The sequence below is a fragment of the Bos javanicus genome, chromosome 3 (assembly GCF_032452875.1).
Source record: "Bos javanicus breed banteng chromosome 3, ARS-OSU_banteng_1.0, whole genome shotgun sequence".
NCBI lineage: Eukaryota > Metazoa > Chordata > Mammalia > Artiodactyla > Bovidae > Bos > Bos javanicus.
Window position 1 is genome coordinate 8125349 of NC_083870.1, and position 20769 is coordinate 8146117.

At 66.3% G+C, this 20769-nt stretch overlaps 10 non-coding genes across 10 annotated transcripts; 4 read left to right on the top strand and 6 right to left on the bottom strand.

The window, feature by feature from the left end:
- Positions 1–3172: 3172 nt before the first annotated feature.
- Positions 3173–3244, bottom strand: TRNAE-CUC (transfer RNA glutamic acid (anticodon CUC)). Its single transcript has one exon. It is a non-coding gene; the product is annotated as a tRNA-Glu (tRNA).
- Positions 3245–3545: 301 nt separating this feature from the next.
- TRNAG-UCC (transfer RNA glycine (anticodon UCC)) lies at positions 3546–3617 on the bottom strand. The gene has a single exon. It is a non-coding gene; the product is annotated as a tRNA-Gly (tRNA).
- A 773-nt stretch (positions 3618–4390) lies between these two features.
- On the bottom strand, positions 4391–4462 carry TRNAD-GUC (transfer RNA aspartic acid (anticodon GUC)). Its single transcript has one exon. It is a non-coding gene; the product is annotated as a tRNA-Asp (tRNA).
- Positions 4463–5032: 570 nt separating this feature from the next.
- On the top strand, positions 5033–5115 carry TRNAL-CAG (transfer RNA leucine (anticodon CAG)). The gene has a single exon. It is a non-coding gene; the product is annotated as a tRNA-Leu (tRNA).
- Positions 5116–6384: 1269 nt separating this feature from the next.
- Positions 6385–6455, top strand: TRNAG-GCC (transfer RNA glycine (anticodon GCC)). Its single transcript has one exon. It is a non-coding gene; the product is annotated as a tRNA-Gly (tRNA).
- Positions 6456–12676: 6221 nt separating this feature from the next.
- On the bottom strand, positions 12677–12748 carry TRNAE-CUC (transfer RNA glutamic acid (anticodon CUC)). The gene has a single exon. It is a non-coding gene; the product is annotated as a tRNA-Glu (tRNA).
- A 301-nt stretch (positions 12749–13049) lies between these two features.
- Positions 13050–13121, bottom strand: TRNAG-UCC (transfer RNA glycine (anticodon UCC)). The gene has a single exon. It is a non-coding gene; the product is annotated as a tRNA-Gly (tRNA).
- Positions 13122–13906: 785 nt separating this feature from the next.
- TRNAD-GUC (transfer RNA aspartic acid (anticodon GUC)) lies at positions 13907–13978 on the bottom strand. Its single transcript has one exon. It is a non-coding gene; the product is annotated as a tRNA-Asp (tRNA).
- Positions 13979–14547: 569 nt separating this feature from the next.
- On the top strand, positions 14548–14630 carry TRNAL-CAG (transfer RNA leucine (anticodon CAG)). The gene has a single exon. It is a non-coding gene; the product is annotated as a tRNA-Leu (tRNA).
- Positions 14631–15900: 1270 nt separating this feature from the next.
- Positions 15901–15971, top strand: TRNAG-GCC (transfer RNA glycine (anticodon GCC)). Its single transcript has one exon. It is a non-coding gene; the product is annotated as a tRNA-Gly (tRNA).
- Positions 15972–20769: the final 4798 nt, after the last annotated feature.

The window sequence follows — 20769 nt, forward strand, 5'->3', positions numbered from 1 at the left end:
TGGTCTCTGGGGCGGTACGGCGGGCCCACCCATCTCGGACCAGGTCTGGCCCCCGTCTGGCACCCCGTTTCTGTCGTTGGCTTGCCTGCGTCCTCAGCCCACCGCTGAGCCTGAGCAGCCTGCGGCACCGCGCACCAGTGTGGCTCGCCCGCTCACCCGCTACCCCGCCCAAATGAATGGAGTGCTCCCCCACCATCTTCCTCATGCCACAGCCCCATCACTGTCACGGCCTGCCCTCTGCCTTTCCCTCCAGACTCCAGGCTCGGCCCCATCCGCCTCCCCCCACCCCCCGCCCCGCCACCATCGCCCCGGAGCTCGGGCCACCCCTCCCACGTCCTGCCCTGGCCTGGCCTGCCCTGCCCTGAGGTTCACCAGTGCGGGCCTCCCTCCGGCTCCGCAGACCCACCCCGACCCCACGCCCACCCCTACCTCCCGCAGATCCGTCCCAGCCTCTCACATGGGCCTGGCAGGGCTTCGCCACCGCGCCCATGCTCCTGCAGAGGGCCTGCTCCAGTGGCCTGCCGATCTTTCGGCCAGGTTCCCGCGAGCCCCACCCATCCCTTCATGCTGGCCCTCCAGGAAGACTCCACCCAAGCACCCCTGGGCCTGCCTGCCAGCCCCTCGGCTCGCCGCCGCCCCCTCTCCCTGCGATGATCGCTCTGCCCAGGTCCCTGATCCACGTGGGGCGCCCACCAGCCATGGCCCCAAGCACCTTCGTCCCATAGTCTCCCCCACGCACGCTGATGCCCACGGCCCCGGCAGGGGCCTCAAGGAAACCTCCTTTGGCCACGGCAAGCACACGTCGGGCCACGGGGGCTCCTTTCCCATAGGGGACAGGCGCCATCCCACCCGAGTGTGCCGCCCTCGCCGCACTTTGGTGCCCTTGGTCGGCCGTCCACTTCCCCTCCGAAGGACACAGTCCTTGAACGGACGTGGAATGAAACCCTTTGGGGAAAGACGACCTCGAGATTGGCCCAAGGGGAGACTGTGGTGGGCGATTACCCTCGGGGAGAGTTCCTAGGGGAAGACAATGACAGGTTGGCGAGAGGGATGGAGTGGATCCTGGATAGACAGTTGGATGAGAATGGGAAACTCGTAGACGTCATAACTAGGGGAGGGGTGCGGGGAACAGGGCGCTGTGCGTGTGTGTGTGTGTGGGTGGGTGTGTGGTGTGTGTGTGTGTGTGTGTGGGTGGGTGGGTGGGTGGGTGTGGGTGTGCGCGCGCCCCAGTGCCCACCTTTGGTTACGAGTGGGGGAGGGAGGCCTGGGGAAATCTTGCCTCAGTCCGGTAGGATTGAGAGCTGTGGTCAGGCAAGGGAAACACCCTGACGGTCGGGTTGTCCTCCCTGGCAGGCATCGCTGCCTCGAGCGCATCTGCCGCCTCCAGGCTGGTGGGCTAGCTTTGCCCAGCCGGGCCGGCCCGCCCCGCCCGGATCTGCGAGCTCTCTCACTTCCACTAAGCGGTGGTGGGATTCGAGGCACAGGTCCACATCCATCTTCACCCCTTTGCCTCGGGGACAGCGAAGAAGAACTAAAGAGCCCCTTGAGGAAAGTGAAAGAGGAGAGTGAAAACGTTGGCTTCAAACTCAACATTCAGACAACTAAGATCATGGCATCCCGTCCCATCACTTCATGGCAAATAGACGGGGAAAGAACGGAAAGCGGGAAAGACTTCATTTTGGGGGGCTGCCCCAAAGCACTGCAGACGCCGGCCGCGCCGGCGAAATGAAAAGACGTTCGCTCCTTGGGAGAAAAGCTATGACCAACCTGGACAGCATGTCGCAAAGCAGAGACGAGGTCTGTGACGAGGGGCTGTCTCGGGAAAGCTACGGTTTCTCCAGCGGTCACGTACAGATGTGAGAGGTGGAGTATAAAGAAGGATGAGTGCCGAAGAATTGATGCTTTTGGACTGCGGTGTTGGAGAAGACTCTTGAGAGTCCCTTGGACTGCGAGGAGACCCATCCCGTCCATCCTAGAGGAAATCAGTCCTGAATATTCATTAGAAGGACTGAGGCTGAAGCCGAAACGCCAATCCTCTGGCCACCCGACCCGCAAAACTGATTCACGGGGAAAGACCCTGATGGAAGGCAGGAGGAGACCGGGACGACCCGACAGAAGACGAGAGGCTTGGATGGCATCCCCGACTGGACGGACATGAGTTTGAGCAAGCCTCGAGAGTTGGTGATGGACAGGGAAGCCTGGCTGCTACAGTGCCCTGAGCGACTGAACTGATCCCGATGCCTCCCGGGCGCCGTGGTCCGCCTCTCAGAGCCCACTCAAGACCAGAACCCTCTTGGAGACACCAGCACCATACGGGAGTCACAGCCAGCCCGGGACCTGGCGCGCAGTGGCCAAGCCGCCCAGAGACGGGGCTGGCATGAGGGACATGGGAAGGCAGGCGTGTCCGTGGCCACTGGCCCCCACTCCCCGAGGCACAGCCCCTTCGCTCACCTTCGGCTGCGGCCACCGCCCCTGCCGCTGCTGGCCCCCGCTGGCGACCACCACAGCTCGCGCCCCTACCCCCGCCCCTATCCCCACCCCGCCCTATCCCACCCCACCTCCTCACCCCACCCCCCCGCGCCCCCCCCGCCCCCCACAGCAGGAGAACCAGCACAAGCCCAGGAGCATCACCGCCGCCACCAGGGCCAGCAGCCGCAGCCCCTCAGGAGGGAGGGAGGCGGGGGATGGGAGGCCTCAGGCCGGTCGTGGTGAAAGCGGCGCGAGGTTGCCACCGCGGCCAACAAAGGTTTGCCCCGGGGGACGGCGGAGGTGGCCTGAATCGTGCTTGGGCTGGAGGTGCAGGGTCCCGGGGGCCTCTGGCGCAGTGCTGAGCTGCTAGGTCGCGTCAGTCCTGTCCGACTCTGTGCGACCCCATAGACGGCAGCCCACCAGGCTCCCCCGTCCCTGGGATTCTCCAGGCAAGAACACTGGAGTGGCTTGCCATTTCCTTCTGCAATGCATGCAAGTGAAAAGTGAAAGTGAAGTCGCTCGGTCCTATGGGACTTTTAGCGACCCCATGGTCTGCAGCCTCCCAGGCTCCTCCGTCCATGGGGTTTTCCAGGCAGGAGGACTGGAGTGGGTTGCCATTGCGTAGGCTAAAAGGGTAAAGGTGGGAGGGTCGCCGGCGAGGATCCCGGCAGGTGGCAGGCCTCCGGAGAGGAAGAAGAAAGGCTTCCCTGACCGGGAATCGAACCCGGGCCGCGGCGGTGAGAGCGCCGAATCCTAACCACTAGACCACCAGGGAGCGTCGGGGCCAGGCCCTCGCCTGCTCCCGCTGAACCCAGCGCCTCCATGCCACCCGCCCGCGCCACCTTGCCGCCCACACCCGGCCTTTGCAAGTCCAGCCGCCCGCCGGCCGCGTCAGTCCTCCTGCCTTGGCGTGCCGTCTTGCTTTCAGCCCCCTCAAAACACTGCGCGCGCCGCCGGCTTCTCGCACACACGCCAAAAGCCGCGGGCCAGCGGGCTGGCTCCCCGCTCCCAGCTCTCTCTCCCCCGCCATCGCCCGTGCCGGGAGGGCGGTGCAGCTCAGCAAAAGGTCGGCCCGCTGCGTTGGCCGGGAATCGAACCCGGGTCAACTGCTTGGAAGGCAGCTATGCTCACCACTATACCACCAACGCTACACAGCCCGGGCGGCCGCCGGACGCCGGCCCCGGGATCGCCCCAGCATAATCTAGCCGCCGCCGCTGCCGCCGCCGCCCCTGCCGCCCCTGCCGCCACCGCCTCCGCATCCCTGCCCCGACGCCCCGTCAGCCGGAGGCTCTGCGCCGCCGTCGGCGCCACCAGCAGCCGCGCGGCGCCCCATGCGCGTCGGCGCTACGCCGTTGCCGTGGTCCACCGGCCCGACGGCCTTGCGGCCCTGCGGCCCTTCGCTCCCCGCCGCGGCCCGCGAACGCCTCCGCCCTCACCTCCGGCGGGCAACGCGGGGCACGCAGCTTCCCGCACCCAGCTGGCCAAAGCCCTTCTCCACCGGGCGCTGGGCGCGCCCACTTCCCACGACGACTTGGGGACACGGGACCCAGCTGCCTGCACGCGTCGCGGCGCTGTGCCGAGCCGCACGGCGGGGGCGTCGCGAGCCTAGGAGCCCACTGAGGCGGCCAGTGGGAGTGGGTGCGTGGGCGGCCGGGCGGCCCCGCGGGCCGCAAGCTCCGGCTCTGGTCGGGCAAGGCCGTGGGGTGGCCAAGGAGGCCCTCGCTCGGCCGTGGCGACCGTGCGCCCGGCGACCACAAAGGGCTCGGGCTGGAGGCCCGCACGGGGAGAGGGGGTCGACGGTGGCTAGGCCGCGCACCGCGCCCTGGCGCCTCGCCCAAAGGCGGCGGGACCAGACGAAGGGCCTCTGGGGGCCTGGCGGCAGGACAGAGAGCGACCGCGGCCACCAAAAAGGGTGTGTGGCCTCCCCGTCGGGGAATCGAACCCCGGTCTCCCGCGTGACAGGCGGGGATACTCACCACTATACTAACGAGGACGGCGGCGACCGTCCTACCGCCCGGCCGCTCACGGGCTCTCGGGCTGCCTGCCGACGCGACCCCTGCCCAGCACGGGCCCCCGGCCACCGCGGGTCCCGACCCAACCGCGCACCCAACCCACCGCCTCGCTCACAGCGGCAGCCCGCCACCCCGACAGGGCCCCGGACCCCCGCGGCACTGGACACTCCCCAGGGCGCGCCGCCTCTTGCCTCCCACGCGGGCATTCCGCCGGGAGAAGGGGGCCCGAGAAGGCAAGCGAGGCTGCGAGGACACGGTGGGCGCGCGCCGGCCGGCGTCGGGCCAGGAGAGGCGCGGCTGGGGAGGGGCCGGCCCGCCCACGGCCCGGCTGGGTCCGGGGCGCGGCCAGCCGCCGAGCCAGGCGCCTCGGCCGGCCGCCGCGCGCCGGCTCCGTCGACACCCACCCCGGACGGCCGCCTGCCTGCCTGCCTGCCTGCCTGCCTGCCTGCCTAGCGCGGCGCGGCGCGGCGCGCGGCCCGCCAAGGGCGCCGGGGCTCGCGCCGCGTCGGGTCCCAGCCAGGCGAGCGGCCACGCGCCCAGCCAGGCCCGCCGTCAGGATGGCCGAGCGGTCTAAGGCGCTGCGTTCAGGTCGCAGTCTCCCCTGGAGGCGTGGGTTCGAATCCCACTCCTGACAAGCCAGCCTTTTGGCCCGCCGGACAAACGCGCCCGTCCTCCCCGCGCCACTGCCTTGCTCCACACACGCGCCGCCTCCCGCCACCTGCACCCCCACCCCAGGAACCTTCAGTCCTCCTCAGCGCATCTTTCCTCCCCAGCTGGCTGCAGCTGCAGCTGCTGGTTTTCCTGCCTCCCCGCCTCCCCCTCGCCCACCCTCGCCCACCCTCCCACTCCCACGGCCCCGCCCCGCCCCCGGCCGCACCGAAGCACGCAGCCCCGCGGCGGCTGGCAAGGCCTCCTCGCGTCGCCGGCGCTCCGACTTCTGCCGGGGAACGGCCAACTCGCTCTCGCAGCCTTGCTTCCACGTCCGCCCCCGGCCGCTCTCCCTCCGGCCGGCACCCTGTCCTCCGCACCCGCCCCGCCGGCCCGCCTGCGCTCCCCAGTCACACCGAGGCGGCCGAGCCCCCGCCTTGCCCGCCAGGGGGTGCTGCGTGCCCTCGACGCTTCTGCGCCTTGCGGCCTTGGCCGCGCCACACCTGCCTGCCGCCCGCCAGGGACACGTGCCTCCCAGCCTTCCTGCTGGCCAGCGAACACCGGTCTTCCTGGCACCAGTCCGTCCCGGGAAGGGTGCTCCTCTGGGGAGGGAGCAGAAGCCCTACGTGCCCGTGCAGCCCGCCCACCGGCGCCCGGCCGGCGCCCCCGGCCTTCCCGGGGGAAGCCGCTGCCCGGGCCGGAGCCAAGCCCTTCCAGAGCGCGCTCCCTGCCTCAGCCGGCAGTCCCCGAGCCAGGAGCCGCTCTGCCAAAGGGCCCCTCCTCACCAGCACCACCACCCCGTCAGAGCCGGACCTCGGGCGCGCGGTCCGCCAGAGCGCACGAGCCGGGCTCACACGCCTTTGGGTCGGGACCCGGCGTTCGCTGAGAGGAACGTCGGCGCGCGGCAGCAGCGACCACGCAGCGCCTGCGCCTGCACCTGACAGGGATCTCGGCGCCGGGCGGGAGGCGTCGGCTCCCGGCCCCCTCGGGCGACACCGACAGGGTCGCGGCGGCCGTGGTCGGCGCAGAAGGCGCGCGACGGGCCGAGTGGAACCCTCCGGGAGCGCCGCGCCCTGTGGTCCTGCACGTGCCCGGATCCTGGCTTTCAGGTCGCCCCCTCTCCCCGCTCCCCACCGTCGTCTCCTGCTCCGATGGAGCAGATAGATGCCGACGGGCGAGCAGTGAGCAGTGAGCAGTGCCGAGCGGGTGGCGGTCAGCGCCTCTGGGGCAGCGTCGGGCGGCGTTGGCCATCGGTGCATGGGTGGTTCAGTGGTAGAATTCTCGCCTGCCACGCGGGAGGCCCGGGTTCGATTCCCGGCCCATGCAGCCACAGCGTCCCCTTTTGGTCCCGCAGTGCAGCCCCAGAGACCAGCTAGGTCTGCCGGCTGAAAGGCGCTCCAGGCAGCGCTCCTGCAACCGCTGGCTGCTACCTGCCGCCCGCTGCCTCTCCCGCGCAGACGCCCACCACCCCGCCCCACCCCACCCCACCCAGAAAAGGCCCTGCTGCCAAGCCTCCGTGGCCCCAAGCCCTGCGGGCTCAGCCGCCCGTGCGTCCAGGCGCCTTTCTTGTGTTTGCTCGCTTCCTCACCCGGACCCAGCCGGGGGCTCAGGGATTGCACTTGGAAGGAATAGCCCACGGCTGGCAGCCGCCCGCACCACCTCTTCAAGACCTTTCACCACGTCCGTCTCCAAGCTCCCTGCCTCACTCTCCCCACACTCCGAGAATCAATCACACTACGTTTGCACAGCCAGGAGCAAGGATGTTGCCACATCTGGCAAGCATACCTCCCTTTCGCCTGGAGGGTCCCCGGACCAGCGTCTTGCAGGAGGAGTTCCAAAGAAGTCCACCAGCTCCCGTCCCTCGGCAGAAATGGGTCTCCAACAGGGACGGCCTCACCGCCTCAAACACCACCCCAAACACCACCCCATGCCCCTGAAACCCTGTTGCGCGCCTCACCTCAGCATCAGCCCTGCCCCAAGAGCACCACCACCTCAGCCTGCACCCTCACCGTGCCCCTACTTCCCCAAACGCAACCCCCATCCCACCCCCACCCGGCTCCCCACCTCCACCATTTGCACACCACCCCCCCCAACGCCCAGGTCCTCCCTGAGCCATTCCAAATCCCAGGCTGTCCAGGAACCTGCCTTTGCATTTGGCGCACTGGCCTGCCTCCCCCCACCCCCTACCCCAGGCCAGGGCCTGCTCCTCCTTCTGCTTCTTCCAACACGAGGAGAACTGCCTTACAGTCCTGGGTTAGTCTCAGGTGCTCGGCAAAGTGATTCAGTCCCCTGTTCTTTTCCAGGGGATTTTCCAGTGTAGGTTAAGGCGAGACACGAATACAGTTGTCATGCTACAGAGGAAAGCTCTGTTGCTCATCGACTGTAAGTACAGTATTTCCTATCTCTTGATCCGACTCCAACTTCGTCCCTCCCCTGCCTTTCCCCTTGGCTAGCCCTATGCACGTTCTCTCCGTCTCCAGGTCGGTTTCCCCTTTGCACATAGATTCACTGGTATTCGTTGTTCGAGTCCACAGAGCTTTGTCCCTCTCCACCCGACTCACTTCAGTCAGCGGACCCTTCTGTGGGTCCGTGCGGCGTTGCGGCCCATGGCGATGGCCGCTGCTACTTGACGGCTGCGTCATATTCCACGGTACGTATTTGCCTCACCTTCTCGTGCCGGCCACGGGTCGACGGGCACGTGAGCGTTTCCCACGTCTCGGCTACGGCACCGAGGGCTGCGATGACCCTGGGGGATGCCCGCCTCTCTTCCCATTGGGCGTGTTGTCTTTTCCCGATGAGTAGCCGGGATTGGGTCTGCTGGATCATCATGTGAGCTCTTCTTTGTCCTACTGTTGGACCGATCCTCGACGGATTGACTTCCCCGGAGTGGCAGTTGTTGTTCTGGAAGTGTACAACTACAGCCTGGTGCCCGTGTCTGCTGTACAACGTTGTGATTCACACCTGTGCGTGTAGGATGAGGGTTTCAGATCGGTTTCCGTTACAGGTGGTGACAGGATATGGGATCTCATTCCCTGTAGTATCCCGTGTCTCCTTGTTGCTCCTCTCCTTTCTACGCAGTACTGGTACGGTACATCCGTTGAGCCCGGCTCCTCATCCATCCCTCCGTCCGTGACTCTGCCCTTGGGAAGCCCGAGGCTGCTTTCCCGAGTCTGAGAGTCTGTCGCTGGTTGCCACAGGGGTGAATTTGTACAACACTTAAGATTCCGCCCATCTGTGACCCTGCCTGTTTGACTTCCCTCACCAAGGGTAATATTCTGCAGCTCCAGCTTCCGCTGCTGCTGCCAGTGACACTATTGGACTCGCGTGGATGGCTCAGTGCCATCCCATTCTCTCCCTGTCTCTGGTATGGCACCTACGTGGGTGAGCCGTTGGGGATGGGCACTAGGGTTTCCTCCACGTCTCGGCTTCGGCAAACGGCGCTGCTACGACCGTGGGGTTTGCACGTGTCTTTCCGAATGAAGAGTTGCGGCTCTCACGGGTATGTACCCAGGGTGGGATTGGGACAGCTCGCCTGTTTCCCGCCGACTTACTTGCCTGTTGATTTCGTTTCTTCTGCAAAGCCGACTCCAATGTCGGAGTCACGGTTGTTGCTGAAGCACAGTGGGTTTCCAATATTGTGCTCGTTTCCGGTGGACTGCAAAGTGCTTCTGTTTCCCGTGTACAGATTTTGGATTTCATGTATGTTTTCAGATTCTTGTCCACTCGAGGGGATTCCAGGGTACTGACGCTTATTCCCTGTGTTGAACTGGATCACCTTGGCGCTTCTCCCTTTATCCAGGGTCCTGCGAATCTGTTCGTCCCAGCTGCACACGCATCCCTCCAGCGCTGCCTTTCCGCTGGCGTTCCCCTGAGGTGGCTTTCTGCGTGAGTGGGTTTCTCCTCGGCAAATAGCTCCGTTTTGTATTCTTTCACACGTTCCACATGCCTTTGTCCAACGCGGTCTGACGTGCTTCACCAAGTGTAAGAGTCTCTAGGTCCATCATTGCTTGTGACAAGTGGCAACACTGGACTTATTTCTTTATGACTGAGTGATGGTTCCATGCTACATCTGTGCCACCTCTTCTCGGGCCCGCCACGTGTGGATGGGCGCTGGGGTTTGCTCCGTGTCTTGGCCATGGCAAACAGTGTCGCCGTGTCCGTGGCGGTGTGGGCACCCTCAGGCCTCCCCGAGGTTTGCCCTCTGCGGGTGTGTACCCTGGAGGGACGGCTGTGCTCGGTCACGTGGGAGCTCTCCTTGGTCCTCGTGAAATCTCAGCCACCGGAGCTCCCAACCACCACCCCCCATCCCACCCTGTGCCCCCAGCCATGTCACACCCGAGACTGGACATTTGCTCCTGATGAGTGGTGACTTTGGTCTCTGGGGCGGTACGGCGGGCCCACCCATCTCGGACCAGGTCTGGCCCCCGTCTGGCACCCCGTTTCTGTCGTTGGCTTGCCTGCGTCCTCAGCCCACCGCTGAGCCTGAGCAGCCTGCGGCACCGCGCACCAGTGTGGCTCGCCCGCTCACCCGCTACCCCGCCCAAATGAATGGAGTGCTCCCCCACCATCTTCCTCATGCCACAGCCCCATCACTGTCACGGCCTGCCCTCTGCCTTTCCCTCCAGACTCCAGGCTCGGCCCCATCCGCCTCCCCCCCACCCCCCGCCCCGCCACCATCGCCCCGGAGCTCGGGCCACCCCTCCCACGTCCTGCCCTGGCCTGGCCTGCCCTGCCCTGAGGTTCACCAGTGCGGGCCTCCCTCCGGCTCCGCAGACCCACCCCGACCCCACGCCCACCCCTACCTCCCGCAGATCCGTCCCAGCCTCTCACATGGGCCTGGCAGGGCTTCGCCACCGCGCCCATGCTCCTGCAGAGGGCCTGCTCCAGTGGCCTGCCGATCTTTCGGCCAGGTTCCCTCGAGCCCCACCCATCCCTTCATGCTGGCCCTCCAGGAAGACTCCACCCAAGCACCCCTGGGCCTGCCTGCCAGCCCCTCGGCTCGCCGCCGCCCCCTCTCCCTGCGGTGATCGCTCTGCCCAGGTCCCTGATCCACGTGGGGCGCCCACCAGCCATGGCCCCAAGCACCTTCGTCCCATAGTCTCCCCCACGCACGCTGATGCCCACGGCCCCGGCAGGGGCCTCAAGGAAACCTCCTTTGGCCACGGCAAGCACACGTCGGGCCACGGGGGCTCCTTTCCCACAGGGGACAGGCGCCATCCCACCCGAGTGTGCCGCCCTCGCCGCACTTTGGTGCCCTTGGTCGGCCGTCCACTTCCCCTCCGAAGGACACAGTCCTTGAACGGACGTGGAATGAAACCCTTTGGGGAAAGACGACCTCGAGATTGGCCCAAGGGGAGACTGTGGTGGGCGATTACCCTCGGGGAGAGTTCCTAGGGGAAGACAATGACAGGTTGGCGAGAGGGATGGAGTGGATCCTGGATAGACAGTTGGATGAGAATGGGAAACTCGTAGACGTCATAACTAGGGGAGGGGTGCGGGGAACAGGGCGCTGTGCGTGTGTGTGTGTGTGGGTGGGTGTGGTGTGTGTGTGTGTGTGTGTGTGGGTGGGTGGGTGGGTGGGTGTGGGTGTGCGCGCGCCCCAGTGCCCACCTTTGGTTACGAGTGGGGGAGGGAGGCCTGGGGAAATCTTGCCTCAGTCCGGTAGGATTGAGAGCTGTGGTCAGGCAAGGGAAACACCCTGACGGTCGGGTTGTCCTCCCTGGCAGGCATCGCTGCCTCGAGCGCATCTGCCGCCTCCAGGCTGGTGGGCTAGCTTTGCCCAGCCGGGCCGGCCCGCCCCGCCCGGATCTGCGAGCTCTCTCACTTCCACTAAGCGGTGGTGGGATTCGAGGCACAGGTCCACATCCATCTTCACCCCTTTGCCTCGGGGACAGCGAAGAAGAACTAAAGAGCCCCTTGAGGAAAGTGAAAGAGGAGAGTGAAAACGTTGGCTTCAAACTCAACATTCAGACAACTAAGATCATGGCATCCCGTCCCATCACTTCATGGCAAATAGACGGGGAAAGAACGGAAAGCGGGAAAGACTTCATTTTGGGGGGCTGCCCCAAAGCACTGCAGACGCCGGCCGCGCCGGCGAAATGAAAAGACGTTCGCTCCTTGGGAGAAAAGCTATGACCAACCTGGACAGCATGTCGCAAAGCAGAGACGAGGTCTGTGACGAGGGGCTGTCTCGGGAAAGCTACGGTTTCTCCAGCGGTCACGTACAGATGTGAGAGGTGGAGTATAAAGAAGGATGAGTGCCGAAGAATTGATGCTTTTGGACTGCGGTGTTGGAGAAGACTCTTGAGAGTCCCTTGGACTGCGAGGAGACCCATCCCGTCCATCCTAGAGGAAATCAGTCCTGAATATTCATTAGAAGGACTGAGGCTGAAGCCGAAACGCCAATCCTCTGGCCACCCGACCCGCAAAACTGATTCACGGGGAAAGACCCTGATGGAAGGCAGGAGGAGACCGGGACGACCCGACAGAAGACGAGAGGCTTGGATGGCATCCCCGACTGGACGGACATGAGTTTGAGCAAGCCTCGAGAGTTGGTGATGGACAGGGAAGCCTGGCTGCTACAGTGCCCTGAGCGACTGAACTGATCCCGATGCCTCCCGGGCGCCGTGGTCCGCCTCTCAGAGCCCACTCAAGACCAGAACCCTCTTGGAGACACCAGCACCATACGGGAGTCACAGCCAGCCCGGGACCTGGCGCGCAGTGGCCAAGCCGCCCAGAGACGGGGCTGGCATGAGGGACATGGGAAGGCAGGCGTGTCCGTGGCCACTGGCCCCCACTCCCCGAGGCACAGCCCCTTCGCTCACCTTCGGCTGCGGCCACCGCCCCTGCCGCTGCTGGCCCCCGCTGGCGACCACCACAGCTCGCGCCCCTACCCCCGCCCCTATCCCCACCCCGCCCTATCCCACCCCACCTCCTCACCCCACCCCCCCGCGCCCCCCCCCCGCCCCCCACAGCAGGAGAACCAGCACAAGCCCAGGAGCATCACCGCCGCCACCAGGGCCAGCAGCCGCAGCCCCTCAGGAGGGAGGGAGGCGGGGGATGGGAGGCCTCAGGCCGGTCGTGGTGAAAGCGGCGCGAGGTTGCCACTGCGGCCAACAAAGGTTTGCCCCGGGGGACGGCGGAGGTGGCCTGAATCGTGCTTGGGCTGGAGGTGCAGGGTCCCGGGGGCCTCTGGCGCAGTGCTGAGCTGCTAGGTCGCGTCAGTCCTGTCCGACTCTGTGCGACCCCATAGACGGCAGCCCACCAGGCTCCCCCGTCCCTGGGATTCTCCAGGCAAGAACACTGGAGTGGCTTGCCATTTCCTTCTGCAATGCATGCAAGTGAAAAGTGAAAGTGAAGTCGCTCGGTCCTATGGGACTTTTAGCGACCCCATGGTCTGCAGCCTCCCAGGCTCCTCCGTCCATGGGGTTTTCCAGGCAGGAGGACTGGAGTGGGTTGCCATTGCGTAGGCTAAAAGGGTAAAGGTGGGAGGGTCGCCGGCGAGGATCCCGGCAGGTGGCAGGCCTCCGGAGAGGAAGAAGAAAGGCTTCCCTGACCGGGAATCGAACCCGGGCCGCGGCGGTGAGAGCGCCGAATCCTAACCACTAGACCACCAGGGAGCGTCGGGGCCAGGCCCTCGCCTGCTCCCGCTGAACCCAGCGCCTCCATGCCACCCGCCCGCGCCACCTTGCCGCCCACACCCGGCCTTTGCAAGTCCAGCCGCCCGCCGGCCGCGTCAGTCCTCCTGCCTTGGCGTGCCGTCTTGCTTTCAGCCCCCTCAAAACACTGCGCGCGCCGCCGGCTTCTCGCACACACGCCAAAAGCCGCGGGCCAGCGGGCTGGCTCCCCGCTCCCAGCTCTCTCTCCCCCGCCATCGCCCCTGCCGGGAGGGCGGTGCAGCTCAGCAAAAGGTCGGCCCGCTGCGTTGGCCGGGAATCGAACCCGGGTCAACTGCTTGGAAGGCAGCTATGCTCACCACTATACCACCAACGCTACACAGCCCGGGCGGCCGCCGGACGCCGGCCCCGGGATCGCCCCAGCATAATCTAGCCGCCGCCGCCGCCGCCGCCGCCGCCCCTGCCGCCCCTGCCGCCCCTGCCGCCACCGCCTCCGCATCCCTGCCCCGACGCCCCGTCAGCCGGAGGCTCTGCGCCGCCGTCGGCGCCACCAGCAGCCGCGCGGCGCCCCATGCGCGTCGGCGCTACGCCGTTGCCGTGGTCCACCGGCCCGACGGCCTTGCGGCCCTGCGGCCCTTCGCTCCCCGCCGCGGCCCGCGAACGCCTCCGCCCTCACCTCCGGCGGGCAACGCGGGGCACGCAGCTTCCCGCACCCAGCTGGCCAAAGCCCTTCTCCACCGGGCGCTGGGCGCGCCCACTTCCCACGACGACTTGGGGACACGGGACCCAGCTGCCTGCACGCGTCGCGGCGCTGTGCCGAGCCGCACGGCGGGGGCGTCGCGAGCCTAGGAGCCCACTGAGGCGGCCAGTGGGAGTGGGTGCGTGGGCGGCCGGGCGGCCCCGCGGGCCGCAAGCTCCGGCTCTGGTCGGGCAAGGCCGTGGGGTGGCCAAGGAGGCCCTCGCTCGGCCGTGGCGACCGTGCGCCCGGCGACCACAAAGGGCTCGGGCTGGAGGCCCGCACGGGGAGAGGGGGTCGACGGTGGCTAGGCCGCGCACCGCGCCCTGGCGCCTCGCCCAAAGGCGGCGGGACCAGACGAAGGGCCTCTGGGGGCCTGGCGGCAGGACAGAGAGCGACCGCGGCCACCAAAAAGGGTGTGTGGCCTCCCCGTCGGGGAATCGAACCCCGGTCTCCCGCGTGACAGGCGGGGATACTCACCACTATACTAACGAGGACGGCGGCGACCGTCCTACCGCCCGGCCGCTCACGGGCTCTCGGGCTGCCTGCCGACGCGACCCCTGCCCAGCACGGGCCCCCGGCCACCGCGGGTCCCGACCCAACCGCGCACCCAACCCACCGCCTCGCTCACAGCGGCAGCCCGCCACCCCGACAGGGCCCCGGACCCCCGCGGCACTGGACACTCCCCAGGGCGCGCCGCCTCTTGCCTCCCACGCGGGCATTCCGCCGGGAGAAGGGGGCCCGAGAAGGCAAGCGAGGCTGCGAGGACACGGTGGGCGCGCGCCGGCCGGCGTCGGGCCAGGAGAGGCGCGGCTGGGGAGGGGCCGGCCCGCCCACGGCCCGGCTGGGTCCGGGGCGCGGCCAGCCGCCGAGCCAGGCGCCTCGGCCGGCCGCCGCGCGCCGGCTCCGTCGACACCCACCCCGGACGGCCGCCTGCCTGCCTGCCTGCCTGCCTGCCTGCCTGCCTGCCTAGCGCGGCGCGGCGCGCGGCCCGCCAAGGGCGCCGGGGCTCGCGCCGCGTCGGGTCCCAGCCAGGCGAGCGGCCACGCGCCCAGCCAGGCCCGCCGTCAGGATGGCCGAGCGGTCTAAGGCGCTGCGTTCAGGTCGCAGTCTCCCCTGGAGGCGTGGGTTCGAATCCCACTCCTGACAAGCCAGCCTTTTGGCCCGCCGGACAAACGCGCCCGTCCTCCCCGCGCCACTGCCTTGCTCCACACACGCGCCGCCTCCCGCCACCTGCACCCCCACCCCAGGAACCTTCAGTCCTCCTCAGCGCATCTTTCCTCCCCAGCTGGCTGCAGCTGCAGCTGCTGGTTTTCCTGCCTCCCCGCCTCCCCCTCGCCCACCCTCGCCCACCCTCCCACTCCCACGGCCCCGCCCCGCCCCCGGCCGCACCGAAGCACGCAGCCCCGCGGCGGCTGGCAAGGCCTCCTCGCGTCGCCGGCGCTCCGACTTCTGCCGGGGAACGGCCAACTCGCTCTCGCAGCCTTGCTTCCACGTCCGCCCCCGGCCGCTCTCCCTCCGGCCGGCACCCTGTCCTCCGCACCCGCCCCGCCGGCCCGCCTGCGCTCCCCAGTCACACCGAGGCGGCCGAGCCCCCGCCTTGCCCGCCAGGGGGGTGCTGCGTGCCCTCGACGCTTCTGCGCCTTGCGGCCTTGGCCGCGCCACACCTGCCTGCCGCCCGCCAGGGACACGTGCCTCCCAGCCTTCCTGCTGGCCAGCGAACACCGGTCTTCCTGGCACCAGTCCGTCCCGGGAAGGGTGCTCCTCTGGGGAGGGAGCAGAAGCCCTACGTGCCCGTGCAGCCCGCCCACCGGCGCCCGGCCGGCGCCCCCGGCCTTCCCGGGGGAAGCCGCTGCCCGGGCCGGAGCCAAGCCCTTCCAGAGCGCGCTCCCTGCCTCAGCCGGCAGTCCCCGAGCCAGGAGCCGCTCTGCCAAAGGGCCCCTCCTCACCAGCACCACCACCCCGTCAGAGCCGGACCTCGGGCGCGCGGTCCGCCAGAGCGCACGAGCCGGCCTCACACGCCTTTGGGTCGGGACCCGGCGTTCGCTGAGAGGAACGTCGGCGCGCGGCAGCAGCGACCACGCAGCGCCTGCGCCTGCACCTGACAGGGATCTCGGCGCCGGGCGGGAGGCGTCGGCTCCCGGCCCCCTCGGGCGACACCGACAGGGTCGCGGCGGCCGTGGTCGGCGCAGAAGGCGCGCGACGGGCCGAGTGGAACCCTCCGGGAGCGCCGCGCCCTGTGGTCCTGCACGTGCCCGGATCCTGGCTTTCAGGTCGCCCCCTCTCCCCGCTCCCCACCGTCGTCTCCTGCTCCGATGGAGCAGATAGATGCCGACGGGCGAGCAGTGAGCAGTGAGCAGTGCCGGGCGGGTGGCGGTCAGCGCCTCTGGGGCAGCGTCGGGCGGCGTTGGCCATCGGTGCATGGGTGGTTCAGTGGTAGAATTCTCGCCTGCCACGCGGGAGGCCCGGGTTCGATTCCCGGCCCATGCAGCCACAGCGTCCCCTTTTGGTCCCGCAGTGCAGCCCCAGAGCCCAGCTAGGTCTGCCGGCTGAAAGGCGCTCCAGGCAGCGCTCCTGCAACCGCTGGCTGCTACCTGCCGCCCGCTGCCTCTCCCACGCAGACGCCCACCACCCCGCCCCACCCCACCCCACCCAGAAAAGGCCCTGCTGCCAAGCCTCCGTGGCCCCAAGCCCTGCGGGCTCAGCCGCCCGTGCGTCCAGGCGCCTTTCTTGTGTTTGCTCGCTTCCTCACCCGGACCCAGCCGGGGGCTCAGGGATTGCACTTGGAAGGAATAGCCCACGGCTGGCAGCCGCCCGCACCACCTCTTCAAGACCTTTCACCACGTCCGTCTCCAAGCTCCCTGCCTCACTCTCCCCACACTCCGAGAATCAATCACACTACGTTTGCACAGCCAGGAGCAAGGATGTTGCCACATCTGGCAAGCATACCTCCCTTTCGCCTGGAGGGTCCCTGGACCAGCGTCTTGCAGGAGGAGTTCCAAAGAAGTCCACCAGCTCCCGTCCCTCGGCAGAAATGGGTCTCCAACAGGGACGGCCTCACCGCCTCAAACACCACCCCAAACACCACCCCATGCCCCTGAAACCCTGTTGCGCGCCTCACCTCAGCATCAGCCCTGCCCCAAGAGCACCACCACCTCAGCCTGCACCCTCACCGTGCCCCTACTTCCCCAAACGCAACCCCCATCCCACCCCCACCCGGCTCCCCACCTCCACCATTTGCACACCACCCCCCCCCCAACGCCCAGGTCCTCCCTGAGCCATTCCAAATCCCAGGCTGTCCAGGAACCTGCCTTTGCATTTGGCGCACTGGCCTGCCTCCCCCACCCCCTACCCCAGGCCAGGGCCTGCTCCTCCTTCTGCTTCTTCCAACACGAGGAGAACTGCCTTACAGTCCTGGGTTAGTCTCAGGTGCTCGGCAAAGTGATTCAGTCCCCTGTTCTTTTCCAGGGGATTTTCCAGTGTAGGTTAAGGCGAGACACGAATACAGTTGTCATGCTACAGAGGAAAGCTCTGTTGCTCATCGACTGTAAGTACAGTATTTCCTATCTCTTGATCCGACTCCAACTTCGTCCCTCCCCTGCCTTTCCCCTTGGCTAGCCCTATGCACGTTCTCTCCGTCTCCAGGTCGGTTTCCCCTTTGCACATAGATTCACTGGTATTCGTTGTTCGAGTCCACAGAGCTTTGTCCCTCTCTACCCGACTCACTTCAGTCAGCGGACCCTTCTGTGGGTCCGTGCGGCGTTGCGGCCCATGGCGATGGCCGCTGCTACTTGACGGCTGCGTCATATTCCACGGTACGTATTTGCCTCACCTTCTCGTGCCGGCCACGGGTCGACGGGCACGTGAGCGTTTCCCACGTCTCGGCTACGGCACCGAGGGCTGCGATGACCCTGGGGGATGCCCGCCTCTCTTCCCATTGGGCGTGTTGTCTTTTCCCGATGAGTAGCCGGGATTGGGTCTGCTGGATCATCATGTGAGCTCTTCTTTGTCCTACTGTTGGACCGATCCTCGACGGATTGACTTCCCCGGAGTGGCAGTTGTTGTTCTGGAAGTGTACAACTACAGCCTGGTGCCCGTGTCTGCTGTACAACGTTGTGATTCACACCTGTGCGTGTAGGATGAGGGTTTCAGATCGGTTTCCGTTACAGGTGGTGACAGGATATGGGATCTCATTCCCTGTAGTATCCCGTGTCTCCTTGTTGCTCCTCTCCTTTCTACGCAGTACTGGTACGGTACATCCGTTGAGCCCGGCTCCTCATCCATCCCTCCGTCCGTGACTCTGCCCTTGGGAAGCCCGAGGCTGCTTTCCCGAGTCTGAGAGTCTGTCGCTGGTTGCCACAGGGGTGAATTTGTACAACACTTAAGATTCCGCCCATCTGTGACCCTGCCTGTTTGACTTCCCTCACCAAGGGTAATATTCTGCAGCTCCAGCTTCCGCTGCTGCTGCCAGTGACACTATTGGACTCGCGTGGATGGCTCAGTGCCATCCCATTCTCTCCCTGTCTCTGGTATGGCACCTACGTGGGTGAGCCGTTGGGGATGGGCACTAGGGTTTCCTCCACGTCTCGGCTTCGGCAAACGGCGCTGCTACGACCGTGGGGTTTGCACGTGTCTTTCCGAATGAAGAGTTGCGGCTCTCACGGGTATGTACCCAGGGTGGGATTGGGACAGCGCGCCTGTTTCCCGCCGACTTACTTGCCTGTTGATTTCGTTTCTTCTGCAAAGCCGACTCCAGTGTCGGAGTCACGGTTGTTGCTCAAGTACAGTGGGTTTCCAATATTGTGCTCGTTTCCGGTGGACTGCAAAGTGCTTCTGTTTCCCGTGTACAGATTTTGGATTTCATGTATGTTTTCAGATTCTTGTCCACTCGAGGGGATTCCAGGGTACTGACGCTTATTCCCTGTGTTGAACTGGATCACCTTGGCGCTTCTCCCTTTATCCAGGGTCCTGCGAATCTGTTCGTCCCAGCTGCACACGCATCCCTCCAGCGCTGCCTTTCCGCTGGCGTTCCCCTGAGGTGGCTTTCTGCGTGAGTGGGTTTCTCCTCGGCAAATAGCTCCGTTTTGTATTCTTTCACACGTTCCACATGCCTTTGTCCAACGCGGTCTGACGTGCTTCACCAAGTGTAAGAGTCTCTAGGTCCATCATTGCTTGTGACAAGTGGCAACACTGGACTTATTTCTTTATGACTGAGTGATGGTTCCATGCTACATCTGTGCCACCTCTTCTCGGGCCCGCCACGTGTGGATGGGCGCTGGGGTTTGCTCCGTGTCTTGGCCATGGCAAACAGTGTCGCCGTGTCCGTGGCGGTGTGGGCACCCTCAGACCTCCCCGAGGTTTGCCCTCTGCGGGTGTGTACCCTGGAGGGACGGCTGTGCTCGGTCACGTGGGAGCTCTCCTTGGTCCTCGTGAAATCTCAGCCACCGGAGCTCCCAACCACCACCCCCCATCCCACCCTGTGCCCCCAGCCATGTCACACCCGAGACTGGACATTTGCTCCTGATGAGTGGTGACTTTGGTCTCTGGGGCGGTACGGCGGGCCCACCCATCTCGGACCAGGTCTGGCCCCCGTCTGGCACCCCGTTTCTGTCGTTGGCTTGCCTGCGTCCTCAGCCCACCGCTGAGCCTGAGCAGCCTGCGGCACCGCGCACCAGTGTGGCTCGCCCGCTCACCCGCTACCCCGCCCAAATGAATGGAGTGCTCCCCCACCATCTTCCTCATGCCACAGCCCCATCACTGTCACGGCCTGCCCTCTGCCTTTCCCTCCAGACTCCAGGCTCGGCCCCATCCGCCTCCCCCCCACCCCCCGCCCCGCCACCATCGCCCCGGAGCTCGGGCCACCCCTCCCACGTCCTGCCCTGGCCTGGCCTGCCCTGCCCTGAGGTTCACCAGTGCGGGCCTCCCTCCGGCTCCGCAGACCCACCCCGACCCCACGCCCACCCCTACCTCCCGCAGATCCGTCCCAGCCTCTCACATGGGCCTGGCAGGGCTTCGCCACCGCGCCCATGCTCCTGCAGAGGGCCTGCTCCAGTGGCCTGCCGATCTTTCGGCCAGGTTCCCGCGAGCCCCACCCATCCCTTCATGCTGGCCCTCCAGGAAGACTCCACCCAAGCACCCCTGGGCCTGCCTGCCAGCCCCTCGGCTCGCCGCCGCCCCCTCTCCCTGCGATGATCGCTCTGCCCAGGTCCCTGATCCACGTGGGGCGCCCACCAGCCATGGCCCCAAGCACCTTCGTCCCATAGTCTCCCCCACGCACGCTGATGCCCACGGCCCCGGCAGGGGCCTCAAGGAAACCTCCTTTGGCCACGGCAAGCACACGTCGGGCCACGGGGGCTCCTTTCCCATAGGGGACAGGCGCCATCCCACCCGAGTGTGCCGCCCTCGCCGCACTTTGGTGCCCTTGGTCGGCCGTCCACTTCCCCTCCGAAGGACACAGTCCTTGAACGGACGTGGAATGAAACCCTTTGGGGAAAGACGACCTCGAGATTGGCCCAAGGGGAGACTGTGGTGGGCGATTACCCTCGGGGAGAGTTCCTAGGGGAAGACAATGACAGGTTGGCGAGAGGGATGGAGTGGATCCTGGATAGACAGTTGGATGAGAATGGGAAACTCGTAGACGTCATAACTAGGGGAGGGGTGCGGGGAACAGGGCGCTGTGCGTGTGTGTGTGTGTGGGTGGGTGTGTGGGTGTGTGTGTGTGTGTGTGTGGGTGGGTGGGTGGGTGGGTGTGGGTGTGCGCGCGCCCCAGTGCCCACCTTTGGTTACGAGTGGGGGAGGGAGGCCTGGGGAAATCTTGCCTCAGTCCGGTAGGATTGAGAGCTGTGGTCAGGCAAGGGAAACACCCTGACGGTCGGGTTGTCCTCCCTGGCAGGCATCGCTGCCTCGAGCGCATCTGCCGCCTCCAGGCTGGTGGGCTAGCTTTGCCCAGCCGGGCCGGCCCGCCCCGCCCGGATCTGCGAGCTCTCTCACTTCCACTAAGCGGTGGTGGGATTCGAGGCACAGGTCCACATCCATCTTCACCCCTTTGCCTCGGGGACAGCGAAGAAGAACTAAAGAGCCCCTTGAGGAAAGTGAAAGAGGAGAGTGAAAACGTTGGCTTCAAACTCAACATTCAGACAACTAAGATCATGGCATCCCGTCCCATCACTTCATGGCAAATAGACGGGGAAAGAACGGAAAGCGGGAAAGACTTCATTTTGGGGGCTGCCCCAAAGCACTGCAGACGCCGGCCGCGCCGGCGAAATGAAAAGACGTTCGCTCCTTGGGA